We start from the raw sequence: 14,266 nt of genomic DNA, 5'->3' as shown, positions 1-14,266 counted from the left end.
GCTCTTAGGAGGATGGGAAAAGGGAAGGTGCCTGGGATGGATGGGCTGCCGGCTGAGTTTTATCTCAAGTTTTGGGGTATACTTGGACCAGTGGTCCTCAAAGTCTTGAAGGCCATCCTTGAGACGGGGGTCCCGGGGGGATCAATGGCTGTTGGTGTGCTGTCACTTTTATATAAGAAGGGGGAAGTAACTGACCTTGGCAACTGGCGGCCGTTGACCATGCTGTGTGTAGATTACAAGCTACTTGCAAAGGTTTTAGCAGACCGGTTGCGCACAGCCCTTCCCTACGTCGTTCATGAGGATCAGACGTGCGGGGTAGAGGGCCGCTCTATTAGATGGAACCTACAGTTAATCAGGGACTCCATCGCTTGGGTTGAAGATAGAGGACTGCCTTTTATGGTAGCAGCGCTAGATCAGGCGAAAGCCTTTGATCGCGTGAATAGATCCTTTTTATTCAGAGTGTTAGGTCGATTAGGATTTGGGGAGAAGTTTATAGGATGGATTCGTACATTATATGTCGGAGCGGGGTGTCGAGTTAGTGTAAATAGTCACTTGGGTGACGTTTTGACCTCTCGTCTGGGGTCAGGCAGGGGTGCCCACTCTCGGCTCTCCTCTTCGTTCTGTACATGGAGCCTCTGGGGGCTGCCATTAGGGCAGACACAGGGGTGGAAGGTCTGCTGATCCCTGGAAGTGGTGGACTGCGTGTTAAGATGACGCAGTACGCCGACGACACTTCCTTGTTGTTGTGCAAGGACTCGTGCCTGACAAGGTCCCTTGCCATCTTTGGGGATTTCACTCGAGCGTCGGGAGCAGTTCTGAACCATGCAAAGTCTTCCGTCAAGTTTTTCGGAAGATGGCGCGGTAGAACGGATGTGCCTGGGGGTTATCTCTCTGTGAGGGGGCCCTGAGGATTCTCGGGGTCCATTTTGAGACCTCCGGCTCTGCGACGCTAAACTGGAACATGCGTATTGCAGTGGTACAGAGGAAGCTAGCAATGTGGAAAGCTAGGTATTTGTCTTTTATGGGCAAAGTCCTGGTCCTAAAGGTGGATGTGTTGCCGTCGCTTTTGTATTTGGCATACATCTACCCATTGCCGGCTTGTCTGAGAAGGCCTCTAGTGAAGCTTGTGTTTCAGTTTATGTGGAGTGGCAGGTATGAGTGGGTCGCCAGGGCACGCATGATCTGTCCCATCGGGGAGGGAGGTAGGGGGTACCACATTTCCCCCTCAAGCTGGACACAATTTTTGTTTCTTTCTTGTTAACGGAGCTTGCTCAGCCAGTGATACACCCGTCCGGTTACCTCCTGCGGGTGTTTTTCTCGTATCAGGCGAGAAGCATAATGGTGTGGTCTAACACGGGTCCTCGGGCGGAACAGCTGCCGTGGCACTTTGGTCATGCGGCCAAGTGGCTGCGTGCGCACCCTGAGGTTGAAGTTGCCCGAGTAGGTTTAGATCATAGGCACCTGTACGAGGAGGTCAGAAAGGCAGAGAGTCGGGCGCCTGTAGTAGGCATCTCGGAAGCGGTCTGGGAGGGAGTGCAGGTGCGGGGTCTGGACAACAGGCTCAAGGACCTGAATTGGTTGAGCCTTCATAAGTGTTTGCCGGTACGTTCCATCTTGTACCGGTTTAGTTTAGTGCAATCCCCCACCTGTCCAAGATCCTCTTGTGGCAGGGAGGAGACTGTGCGTCATGTCTTTTGGGACTGTGCCTTTGCCGGAGTAGTATGGGCTAGGGCATGGGGGTTGTTAGGTTTGGTAAAGGGGGATTTTGTATTGACGTGGGCCAGGTTAGAGAGGGGTGTAGGGAGAGTGAGAGGGACGGATAGGGACAGGTTTCTGCTCTGGCTTCTCATGAGTCTCTTTAAACGGGGGCTGTGGGAAGCAAGGCTGAACATGGAGAAGACAGGGAGAGATTGGGGGGTGGAAGGGATAGTGAGGAGAGTGGAAGGAGATTTGAGGGGGAGGAGAGGAAGTGGGGGCAGCATGCTGCTCGGGAGAGGTGGAAGGGGGGTTTAGGGCTGGGTGTCATTTAGATTTGTAAAAGGATAGATTAGGGACGGGGAGATAGGGAAAGGTGTTTTGTAGGGTGACGGGGAGGGAAGATGCTCCCCTGAGGTTTTTGTTTGGGGTTTATGTTTAGTTTAATTTAATTAGTTTAATTAAAAAATATCATTATTTGTGTATGTATGTAAATTATGATTTGTAAAGAATGAATGGTACTGAAGATAATAAATTATTTTTTATTAAAAAAAAGACAGGCTGTATAGGTTTTTCACGTTCCGTTTGTTGTTTTTGTTATTTCATGTATCGTCATTTGTTATATTAAAAACATGAGTAACCAACACGCTGCATTTCGGTCCGACTCTCTTTCGACAAACGAAGAACGCCGTTACAGTCTGGCCCTAAACAGAGAATAGGAATTGGCTGATTATTTCTACTCTGTCAGAGATACGAAGCAGAGACCGATCCTTACCAAGTACAGGCTGGCAATAGAAACCGGCAGACATAAAAAGACATGGCTACCCAAAGAGGAGTGTGTATATGGTCACTGTACAACAGGGGAGGTAGAAACAGAGGATGCACTTTCTCTTTTAGTGTGATAAATATTCCCCACCAAGATATTCATTATTCACAGAAATTCTACATTTATTTCAAATGTTAACTTATTAAACCCAGAGGAAAAACACAAAATACTCATGGGCGAAGGAGCAATGGCTCCTCTTCCAGCCAAATATATATTTGCCTGCCATAGCCTAATAGCATCTGGATAATAGCATCTGCATAGCAAACAGTAACTTTAGTATTATTGTTATTATTATTATTAGTGTTATTATTCTTATTACTCTTATTATTATTGTTGTTGTGATTATTATTCCAAAAAGTTGTGGTATGGGTAGTAGGGGTGATGGAAATGATAGCAGTTTAGTGATGGTGGTGATGGTAGTTGTAGTACTGAGAGTTAGTTAGTTTTAAATTAGTTATAGTTTAATCTTCCACGTTTAGCCTTTGATATTTATTATATTTATACTATTGACTTACCATTTTATTGTTGTTATTTTTGTATTTTTTTTAGTATTATTATTTGCTACCTTTTTATCTTATTATTTTTTATTCTTTATCATTTTATTACAATGCATATTGTATACATTGTTGCTTTGGCAATATTGCCGCAATATTTTTCATACCAATAAAGCAGCGTGCATTTAAATGTGAATTTGAGAGAGAGACAGTTCGATATAGGTCAATATCAATATCAATAAAACGTCACAATAAGGTGCAGCGCGATTGATTTGTCTGCCGGCGGCAAGGAGACACCAGCTCTGGTAAAACGTTTGACAATACATGCCGTTTTCAGGGGATTGTTAAATTCATTTGAATTATTTGGTTGTAATATCATCACCTTAGTCAGAACAATTGCGCACATTTAGCTCTATTGTCAGAGTTATACAGCAAGTAACTGCATGCTTTTCATGACCAGTAAACATCAATTGATCATGTCATTTCAGATACGTGAGGATAGACTCACGATATCGCTCAGTTTTGTCCACCATTAATTGGATGTTTGAGTGATTTCAAATAAAAGTGAACTATACCTGAGTGTGAGTGGTTTAGGTTAATTTCCCATCCTTGTTGGGCTCTGCCTGTCAAGCAGCAGAAAGGCTCATTTGTCGATGTACCGTTAGCTGATAATGTTTACTTTGCAGGCTACTGGTAGAAACGTTGTACAGTTGGCTAATGTACTTTTTTCTTCAACCAACATAGGGCTGGCTACCTTGTAAAGTTAGCTAACATTATCCCTTTTCAACATTGTTCTGAGCTCTTGAACACAAACATTTCAATTAATAATGTTATTGTTAACATTGTAGTAAATGTGTATGAGGCCTAAGAAATGTTTGTGTCCATCTGATCAATGGAAACAGGATGCATCTGAGCTCAATTTTGAGTCTCATAGAAAAGGGTCTGAATACTTTATCTAAATAAGGTATTTCATTTTTTTTATTATATAAATTTGCTCTCATTTCTAAAAACCTGTTTTTGCTTTGTCATTATGTGGTTGATTGATGAGGGAAACAATTAATTCAATCAATTTTAGAATACAGCTGTAACGTAACAATATGTGGAAAAGGGGAAGGCTTCTGAATACTTTCCCAATGCACTGTACCATCAACTTTTAAGATCTTGTAAGAACCTAAAGCCTGAAATAATAGGTTGTACTGAATGACACCTTTGGCCATGTTTTGGAAAGATGCTATTTTTGTCAAGATATGCTACTCAGGACAATGTAGCATTTAGAAGAGCCAAGTGAAACTAAATAAAAAAAATAGTTACTCTGAAATGAAAAGGCTAGTAACAATATAAATCCATATGTGAATCGACTGTATGTGACTCAGTCCCTTCCTATGTGAGTCATTGGGACACAAAAAGACAAAGAATGTGTTATGAAATAGAGGGTATTTTATCCAGGACATTTCTGACACTAGGTGAGTTTACAAAGAATCTTCACTGTATACATATTCACCAGGGTGAAATCCTTGGCTGTTAGAAAATATCATTTCCACCGTTCCAGCTGTGTGAATGAGATTGAGGAAAAAGCCCTGCATTTTTAGATACAAATTTATAGGAAACAAGGTGGATCTTTGGTGATGCTGGTTTTATCTGATATAAATATGGAAATAATGGTCTATGGCTCTATGGTAGTCAGGATTTTGTCAGGATTTTGTCTGCTTTGAGTCACACTGTGGCAGGGATGTTCAAGGTTATTCTAAATGGGGCCTGTGCAGTTTGATGCATTCTCACCAATGTGCTCAGGCGCACGACCTTGGATTGCATTAAAGTTGATCTCTCATCTTTTTTTCATACATAGTTTTGCAACATTGCCACAAAAACCTGCAAACCAATGTGAACGTTCTAGTTTAATCCTTTTCTAGGATGATGTGGTGATTTTATTTTCTTCTCCTTCATAGAATGTGCTCATGAATGCCTTTTGTATTACCAACTCATATTGAAGTACACATAAGTCCATATAATAGTTTATTATTATAGACACTTATTTCAGGGTGTTCACAGTTCACAGCATCTGATTGCCCTCAGCAAGATTAATTATGCATGTTCAATGAGAGTGAGCAAACTAACTTTCGTAATGCCATCGCATTGATCAAAGCTTGCATTCCGTTAGGACAAATTTCACTCTTGTTCGATCTTTCAAAATCAAATGGGATTTCCTTGTTGTGTATCAGCAGGTTTAAGCTGGAAAAGGCTGGCTGAATATTGATGTTGTGAGCCGACTCCAGTAAAACATTGTCAGCACACATATTAATACAAATCTATGTTGATTCCTTTTTCAGGTCCATTGTAGATAAGTACTTTTTTAAAGCTGTTTACACATCAATGACTGGGGCAGTTATATTTTGGTGATAATCTACGGTACCTCAGATTGTACATCTTTCAAATGACCCTGGAATAATGGAATAATATACATTATTTAAGACTGTGGGATGAAATTCGTTAAACTCTTCCTGTTTTATTTGTTCTATCTGGAGAACCCACATTACTTATTACCTCATGATGTAAAATACATGGAATCTATTGATTTCTACCATCCATTACATACATATTTTAATGTGAGTTGATGCATATCAATTCAGCATAGGTCTAAGAAGTAATGCACTTCAACAGCTGTTATAAACAGGTCTTTTATTAAATTAAAATTAGTCAAGACTTTCATAAGGATTTGTGTGGGTGGTTGTGTGCATGCATGTACTGTATGTACTGTATGCATGTATGCATGTACTGTATGTACTGTATGTACTGTATGTACTGTATGCATGTATGTATGTATGTATGTATGTATGTATGTATGTATGTATGTATACAACCTAAATAAGGGTCAGCTTTTAGGGTCTGTTATTTTTTCTTCACTAATTGTTATGTATCAACTCACATTAAAATATGTTGCCCTTCTAAGAGAAATGACGAGGAGGGGAAATTTGTTAGACAGTAGGATAGAATGAAAAAAGAGAGAGAAGAGAGCATGCAGAGTTGAGGGGAGGGGATGATGACAGATAGACGAGAGACGAGAGGAGGGGGAGTACACCACTGGAATTATGTAAAAAAGTGCGTGGGAGAGAAGAACAGATAGAAAGAGAAAGAAGGAGAGTGAGTATTTATGGTGCCTTAAGTATCCACTGGGAAACTGATGAGAGTGTAGCCAGGAGTGTCAGATATTTAGGGGAAAATAAAAGGGGTGTGGGTCAATGTTCCCTCAAATTTGTTTCGGCACTGAGCAAATTTCAAGTCTACTGAGCGCGAACTTGAAAGCTGTGAAAATTCTGTGTTACTTCCAGCATGCGTTTACTGGGAACACTGAGGCTGTACTCGCTTTAAGTTACAGTTTTAACAGTGGCCATGTAGACTACTGTGGCTATTTGTTAATAATGTAAGTCTACCAGAGTGGCCTACCATCCAAAACAATGGAGAAAATCCTATAATATTTTAACATGGAAATAGCTCATATATCAGTAGCCTATAGTGGCAGCCAATGTGTGTTGTTCAATATAGGCCTACATTCCATGAGACTTTTGAGAAGAAAAAAAACATGCAGGGCTTGACATTAACCTGTTTATCCACCTCAGACAAGAATATGACTGAAAATGTTGTGTTGTTTGATGCAAGAAACCACTTTACAAAATAAAATGAATTATTATTCCCATACCATTAATACAGAGAATAAGACATATTATGCTACCCTCTGCCTATTGGCTTCGTAGCTTATTCATACCTATCTCAAAATACTACTCCTTTAAGTAAAAAAAAAAGCTGTGTACCTTCTAAGATGTCTAGAAATGTACACATTTTGTGCTCTTGTATGAAGCAATCACTCCTATATTGCCGACTACAAATGATCTATAACTGGGCTAATAACTCAACTAGCAAAATATCTGAACAAAATGTGCACATGTGGCTACATGCAGTTCTCGCATTGATCTCAAAACAAGTGAATCTACTCATGACCGCTCATGCTGTAAACACAGTCCCCTTGAATGTAAATGACACAGATCCATATATGGCAATGGTCTATTTGCATAAAGGCCTACTGCAGCTCTGATTGTTTATGCTGCATGGGTCTGGGTAGACTACTGGCTGAGTAGTGTGTGTCAATGCAATAGACTCCTACTCCGATGTGTTCTGCCTACAACAAAATATCTTGCATAGTTTGTTTTGTTTCGGTATGTTGCACTGAAAGTGGGAAATATGTTGCACTGAAAGTGGATAATATTGCGTTGATTCGATCACAGTTACCACAGTAAAGGAAAAGGTTGATAGAATTAACAGGGAAAACTCAAGAACAGTGGTCACCAACCTTTTGTAACGTCTGCTTCCAACTGACTTTCTAGCCCACTTTCCAGCTCACACTCTCAAACACCTAGATCCACTGAACTTAGCTCACTCTCTAGATCCCAATCACCTGAATTCTAATCACCTGTTCACACACCTGTATGTCATTATCAGACACTATTTAGTTCAGTTCAGACCCCATCACTGTGAAGTATTGTTTGCTTTGTGACAGATATCTTTCAGAGCTCTTTTTTCCCCGTGATTTACTCCTCCCATGTTTAATAGTTTTTGCCTGCCTCACAAACGACACCTTTTGCCTATTCCCTGCCTGTACTTTAGCCTATCAGATTTCCTGTTATCTACCTATTGCCTGATCTCCCGGACTATGTTACTAGCCTTCTCCCTGCCTATACTGTTGCACCTGTGGACCCCTGTGTATGATCTTCTGCCTGCCCCTGGAACTAGCTACCTGCCTCCTCCTGTGGTCCTTTGCAATAAACACCTGCTGCGCCTTGCGCTTGAGACCAGCTCTCTGCCTCCCCTCATGTTCATTACACCTTTCCTGAGTCAAGATCACTTTGAGTCAAAAGGCAAGCCAAGATCAACCACCCCACTTGTTTTAACATGACTTTAAAAAACGTAAGCTATTGTCATGACTTGGCTTGATGGGGGGGGGCTTATGACCCCATAAATACCCCCCCCCCCCCCCGTTTCTCTCTCTATCCTATAGAATTTACTCTTGAAAAGCCCTTTGTTAACATAGAGATTCTGGTGACATCAAAAGATGGGAAACAGAGCCATATTTCACTAATCCAACCAGTTGAAAATATGCGTGGGGACTTAATGAATATGATGTCAGTTCAGTTGGCGTCTGAGACATGATTACTGATGAAAGGACGACATAAACTCTATCTTGGAAAGTCTACACATTATAGTTTTCAGATTCACATGGAATTGTTGTCAATTTAAATGTTTAAATATGAAACTATTTGTGAAAAGATTAAATGTAATTTAGCTTCTTAATGAGAGAACAGTTTGTCATAGAGTGAACTCTGCCAACTCAGTGGCCCCGCCCATGTGAACAGACAGTGGTTGTAAACTATGAAACACGGCCCTCTCTCCCAATCCTATTTAAGCCCCTTGACGGAAATGTAACTCCCTATTCTGAGGACGTTAGGGTGATGGTCTGCTAAACACTTGTATGTGACCAATAACAATTGATTTGACACTGAACCAAAGAAGGCACAATCTTCCAGCTGATGGTGAAACTCGAGTTGTACCGCATTATTTCACCGTAAAGCACAAATTCATGATGTTACTGCTATGAACGGAGAAAGTTAAATATTCCTCGCTATTAAAAAGACTAAAGCCACTAATAATAACAACGCAAGCCTATAGATACACTTTCCTACTTATTCATTACTGCTGCAGTGCTTGTTGTAGCGCTGGGTGGAAATAGGAAGAACGTGCATTTTATGGCTTATAAAAGTGTTGAACACAAAGTATTGACAGTGCTGAGTAAGAACTTAAACATGAACTCACTCATAAAAACAACAGCTCTTTGCTGTATTTGTTGACAGTCTCTCTCTAGTAATTTTTTATTTTTTTTAAATTTTGAAATCTCACAGTATCAACTTTGCTGGACATTTTTTGTATGCCTGCTTCGTTACTGCAGACATGGTCATCTGAGCCATCCGATTGGCCAGTGGTTAGCTTATATTGCACTTAATTTGATCTCTGGGCCGGGAAGGAAGAGTTTGTACCTTCCGACACATGAAATGGTACAAAATGGCAACAGTTCGCCTACCCGGCGCGTAGGGCAGCTGAATCGCATGCACCTACCGCCAACAGCCCGAGACTAATACAAAAACACGGCTTTATCGTTGTTTTTTTTACAGAAATGTTTGGTGCTCGACTAGAAATGCCTTGGAGATCGACCAATGGGTCGCGATCGACCGTTTAATGACCACTGCTCTAGAAAGTTTAGTGAAGTTCAATCTCGTGCTTCTCTCAGTAGGCATCTGTGCGGCAGTCCTGGGGGAGCTGCACGGGCAGTCTCGGGGCTACGCACGTGTGCAGCTTAGAGTGAACATTGGTGTGGGTTTAACCATACAAATAGAATTGATAGAAAATAGCTGAACATAAGAGCAGCTCTTGTTTACAGTCTGGCAACCATCTTGGTGTTGTGGTTTTAAGATATTCAAGTTACCATTGCTTTCAGGAACAAAGTCGATGACCTTGTGTTATAGGTTGTGTAATAGTAGAGTAGAGGCAGTCCTATTCTTATATAATTGACTTCCCCTGTTGGCTAGCCAACTGAAGCTCCCTCAGCCACTTGGCGAGATGATGTCGGGGGAACAAACGAATTGACGCAGATGATCAATCTATTCTGCCCATATTCCAAGGAGTATTTTAATGTAGTCTGCTTGCCAGTTGGTGGTTATTTTCCATGTTCACATAATTTTGCTGGTGGCCTACTTTTTGATCTGCTTCTGAATGTAGACCTACATGATGGATGACAGATAAATAGAGACGAGAGGAGGGGGAGTACACAGCTGGAATTATGTAAAAAAAAATGTGTGGGAGAGAAGAACAGAGAAGGAGAGTGAGTATTTATGGTGCCTTAATATGTATTAAAAGGTTATTATTGCTCTACTGGGAAACTGAGGAGAATGTAGCCAGGAGTGTCAGATATTGAGGGAAAAATAAAGGGGGTGTGGGTCAATGTTCCCTCAAATTTGTTTCGGCACTGCTGAGCGCAAACTTGAACGTTGTGAAAATTCAGTGCAACTTCCAGCATGCGTTTACTGTGAACACTGAGGCTGTACACACTTTAAGTTACAGTTTAAACATTGGCCTTGCAGGCTACTGTGGCTATTTGATAATAATGTAGGTCTACCAGAGTGGCCTACCGTTCAAAACAATGGAGAAATTGCAGCCCATAACATTTTTAACATGGAAATAGCTCTTCTATCATTATCCCACAGTAGCAGCCAATGTGTGGTGCTCAATGTAGGCCGGGCTTGACATTAACCTGTTTATCCACCTCAGACAAGGAGATGACTGAAAATGTTGTTGTGTTGTGTAATGCAAGAAACCACTTTACAAAATAAAATGCATTATTATTCCCATACCATTAATACAGAGAATCAGACAAATAATGCTACTCTCTGCCTACTGACTACTTAGCTTATTCAAGCCCGTCTCAAAATACAACACTGCTCAGTGCTCCTTTGATACAAAAAAAAGCTCTTTACCTGACTTGATTTTCTAAGATGTTTAGAAAAGTACATGTTTTGTGCTCTTGTAGGAAGCAATCACTCCCCTAATGCTTTCGACAGATGATCTATAACTGGGCTAATAACTCACTAACTAGCAAAGGATATGAACAAAATGTGCACATGTGGCTACATGCAGCTCTCGCTTTGATCTCAAAACAAGTGCATCTACTCATGGCCACTCATGCTGTAAACACAGTCCAGTTGAATGTAAATGACACAGATCCATATATGGCAATGGTCTATATGCATATAGGCCTACTGCAGCTCTGATTGTTTATGCCGCACAGGTCTGGGTAGATTATGGGCTGAGTAGTGCGTGTCAATGCAATAGAATCCTACTCCAATGTGTTCTGCCTGCAACAAAATATCTTGCATAGCTTGTTGTAGTGCTGAGACGAAATAGGAAGAACGCGCATTTTATAGTTTCTATAAGTGTTGAACACAAAGTGTTGACAGTGCTGAGTAAGAACTTAAACCTGAACTCACTCCTAAAAACAGCATATATTTGCTGCATTCGTTGACAGTCTCTCTCTAGTCATGGTTTTAAACGTTTTGAAATCTCACAGTATCAACTGTGCTGTGCCGTATCTTATTGCTGCTCCATTGCTGCAGACACGGTTATCTGAGCCATCCGGTAAGTTTATAGTGCACATGATTAGCTCTCTGAGCCCGCCGGGAAGGAAGAGTTTATACCTTCAGGCACATGAACTGGAACAAAATGCCAAAAGTTAACCTACCCGGAGCTCAGGACTGCTGAATCGCGTGCATCTACCGGCAACAGCCCGAGACTAATAATGACAATATCTTTGGGGTTTTTACAGAAATTAATTCCTTGGAGATCGACCAGTGGATCGCGATTGACTGTTTGGTGACCACCATTCGAGAAAGTTTTGTCAAATTCAGTCTCGTTCTCTCTGTTGGCTTCTGGGCGGCAGTCCGGGGGGAGCTGTGCATGCAGCTTAGAGTGAACATGGGTGTAACCATAGAAATAGAATTGGTAGAAAATAGCTGAACATAAGAGCAGCTCTTGTTTACAGTCTGGCAACCATCTTGGTGTTGTGGTTTAAGATATTCAAGTTACCATTGCTTTCAGGAACAAAGTCGATGACCTTGTGTTATGGGTTATGTAATAGTAGAGTAGAGGCAGTCCTATTCTTATATAATTGACTTCCCCTGTTGGCTAGCCAACTGAAGCTCCCTCAGCCACTTGGCGAGATGATGTCGGGGCAACAGAAGTGTTGACGCAGATTCTAATTCTCATCTTCCCTTATTCTAAGGAGTATTTTAATGTAGTCCGCCCGCCAGTTGGTGGTTATTTTCCATGTTCACGTAATTTTGCTGGTGGCCTACTTCTTGATCTGCTTCTGAATGTAGACCTACATGACGTGGACATATGGCCAACATTTATTTATTGTGTAGCTGACAAACTGTACTTGTGATTTCTTCATCCTTTATCTCGACTTCGTCTCGGGCCTAACAACACCCGTGCCAATACATGCTCCAAACAACGGCTTATCTGGCATTATCACTTAAATAGAACAAACACGCCTCTCTAACATTTAGAACTTCTCAGAACAAAAGTGTTGCTTTGTGTTTGTAATCTTGTACTTTTTCCCATGGTTACAGTTTCAGGTTGCACTTTTTAAGGTTCTGGTGTTCCTTATCTCCTTTCTCTCTTTGACCCTCTCTCTGCCTCCCCCCCCCCCTCTCTTTCTCTAATTTTCAATTTAATGGGCGTTATAAGCTTGGGAAACATATCTTTACATTGCCAAAGCAAGTGAAATAGATAATAAACAAAAGTGAAATAAACAATAACAAATTAACAGTAAACGTTCGTTACACATTCCAAAAGAATAACAATATTTCAAATGTCATATTACATCTATATACAGTGTTGTAATTGTGTGCAAATAGTTACAAAAAGTACAAAAGGGAAAATAAATAAACATAAATATAGGTTGTATTTACAATGGTGTTTGTTCTTCACTGGTTGCCCCTTTTCCCTTTTTACATTTGTCAGGAGGTTAGGAAGTGCAGCTCAGTTTCCACCTCATTTTGTGGGCAGTGTGCACATAGCCTGTCTTCTCTTGAGAGCCAGGTCTGCCTTCGGCGGCCTTTCTCAATAGCAAGGCTTTGCTTGTTGAGTCTGTACATGGTCAAAGAGTTCCTTCATTTTGGGTCAGTCCCAGTGGTCAGGTATTCTGCCACTGTGTACTCTTTGTTTAGGGCCAAATAGCATTCTTAGTTTGTTCTTTTTTTTTTGTAAATTCTTTCCAACGTCTCAAGTAATTATCTTTTTGTTTTCTCATGATTTGGTTGGGTCTAACTGTGTTGCTGTCCTGTGTCTCTGTCGGGTCTGTTTGTGTTTGTGAACAGAGCCCCAGGACCAGCTTGCTTAGGGGGCCCTTCTCCAGGTTAATTTCTCTGTTGTTGATGGCTTTTGGAATCGCTTCCTTTTAGGTGGTTGTAGAACTTAACGTCTCTTTTCTGGATGTTGATCATTAGTGGTATCGGCCTAATTCTGCTCTGCAGGCATTATTTTGTGTTTTACGTTGTAAATGGAGGATATTTTTGCAGAATTCTGCATGCAGTCTCAATTTGAGCTTTGTCCCATTTTGTGAATTCTTTGGATGGGGAGCGGACCTCAGAACTCACAACCATAAAGGGCAATGGGTTCTATAACTGATTCAAGTATTTTAAGCCAGATCCTAATTGGTATGTCGAATTTTACATACAGTTGAAGTGGGAAGTTTACATACACTTAGGTTGGAGACATTAAAACTTGTTTTTCAGCCACTCCACAAATTTCTTGTTAACAAACTATTGTTTTGGCAAGTCGGTTAGGACATCAACTTTGTGCATGACACAAGTCATTTTTCAAAAAATGGTTTACAGACAAATTATTTCACTTATAACTCACTGTATCACAATTCCAATGGGTCAGAAGTTTAAATACACTAAGTTGACTGTGCCTTTAAACAGCTGGGAAAATTCCAGAAAATGATGTCAGGGCTTTAGAAGCTTCTGGTAGGCTAACTTACATTATTTGAGTCAAGTGAAAGTATACCTGTGGATGTATTTCAATGCCTACCTTCAAACTCCTCTTTGCTTGACATCGTTGGAAAATCAAAAGAAATCAGCCAAGATCTCAGAAAATAAATTGTAGACCTCCACAAGTCTGGTTCATCCTTGGGAGTAATTTCCACACACTTGAAGGTACCACGTTCATCTGTACAAACAATAGTACGCAAGTATAAACACCATGGGACCACGCAGCTGTCATACCGCTCAGGAAGGAGATGCATTCTGTCTCCTAGAGATGGACGTACTTTGGTGTGAAAAGTGCAAATTAATCCCAGAACAACAGCAAAGGACCTTGTGGAGATGCTGGAGGAAACGGGTACAAAAGTATTTATATCCACAGTAAAACAAGTCCTATGTCAACATAACCTGAAAGGCCGCTCAGCAAGGAGGAAGCCACTGCTCCAAAACAGCCATAAAAAAGCCAGACTACAGTTTGCAACTGCACATGGGGACAAAGATCGTACTTTTTGGAGAAATGTCCTCTGGTCTTATGAAACAAAAATAGAACTGTTTGGCCATAATGAGCATCGTTATGTTTTGAGGAAAAAGTGGGAGGCTTGCAAGCTGAA

At 41.0% G+C, this 14,266-nt stretch overlaps 1 pseudogene; it reads left to right on the top strand.

Moving 5' to 3' along the window:
* Positions 1-14,266, top strand: part of LOC135552098 (ras/Rap GTPase-activating protein SynGAP-like) — a 53,328-nt pseudogene that overhangs the window by 14,505 nt on the left and 24,557 nt on the right.

The sequence above is a fragment of the Oncorhynchus masou genome, chromosome 13, assembly GCF_036934945.1.
Source record: "Oncorhynchus masou masou isolate Uvic2021 chromosome 13, UVic_Omas_1.1, whole genome shotgun sequence".
NCBI classification, from domain to species: domain Eukaryota; kingdom Metazoa; phylum Chordata; class Actinopteri; order Salmoniformes; family Salmonidae; genus Oncorhynchus; species Oncorhynchus masou.
This window is presented reverse-complemented; position numbering and strand designations above follow the sequence as displayed.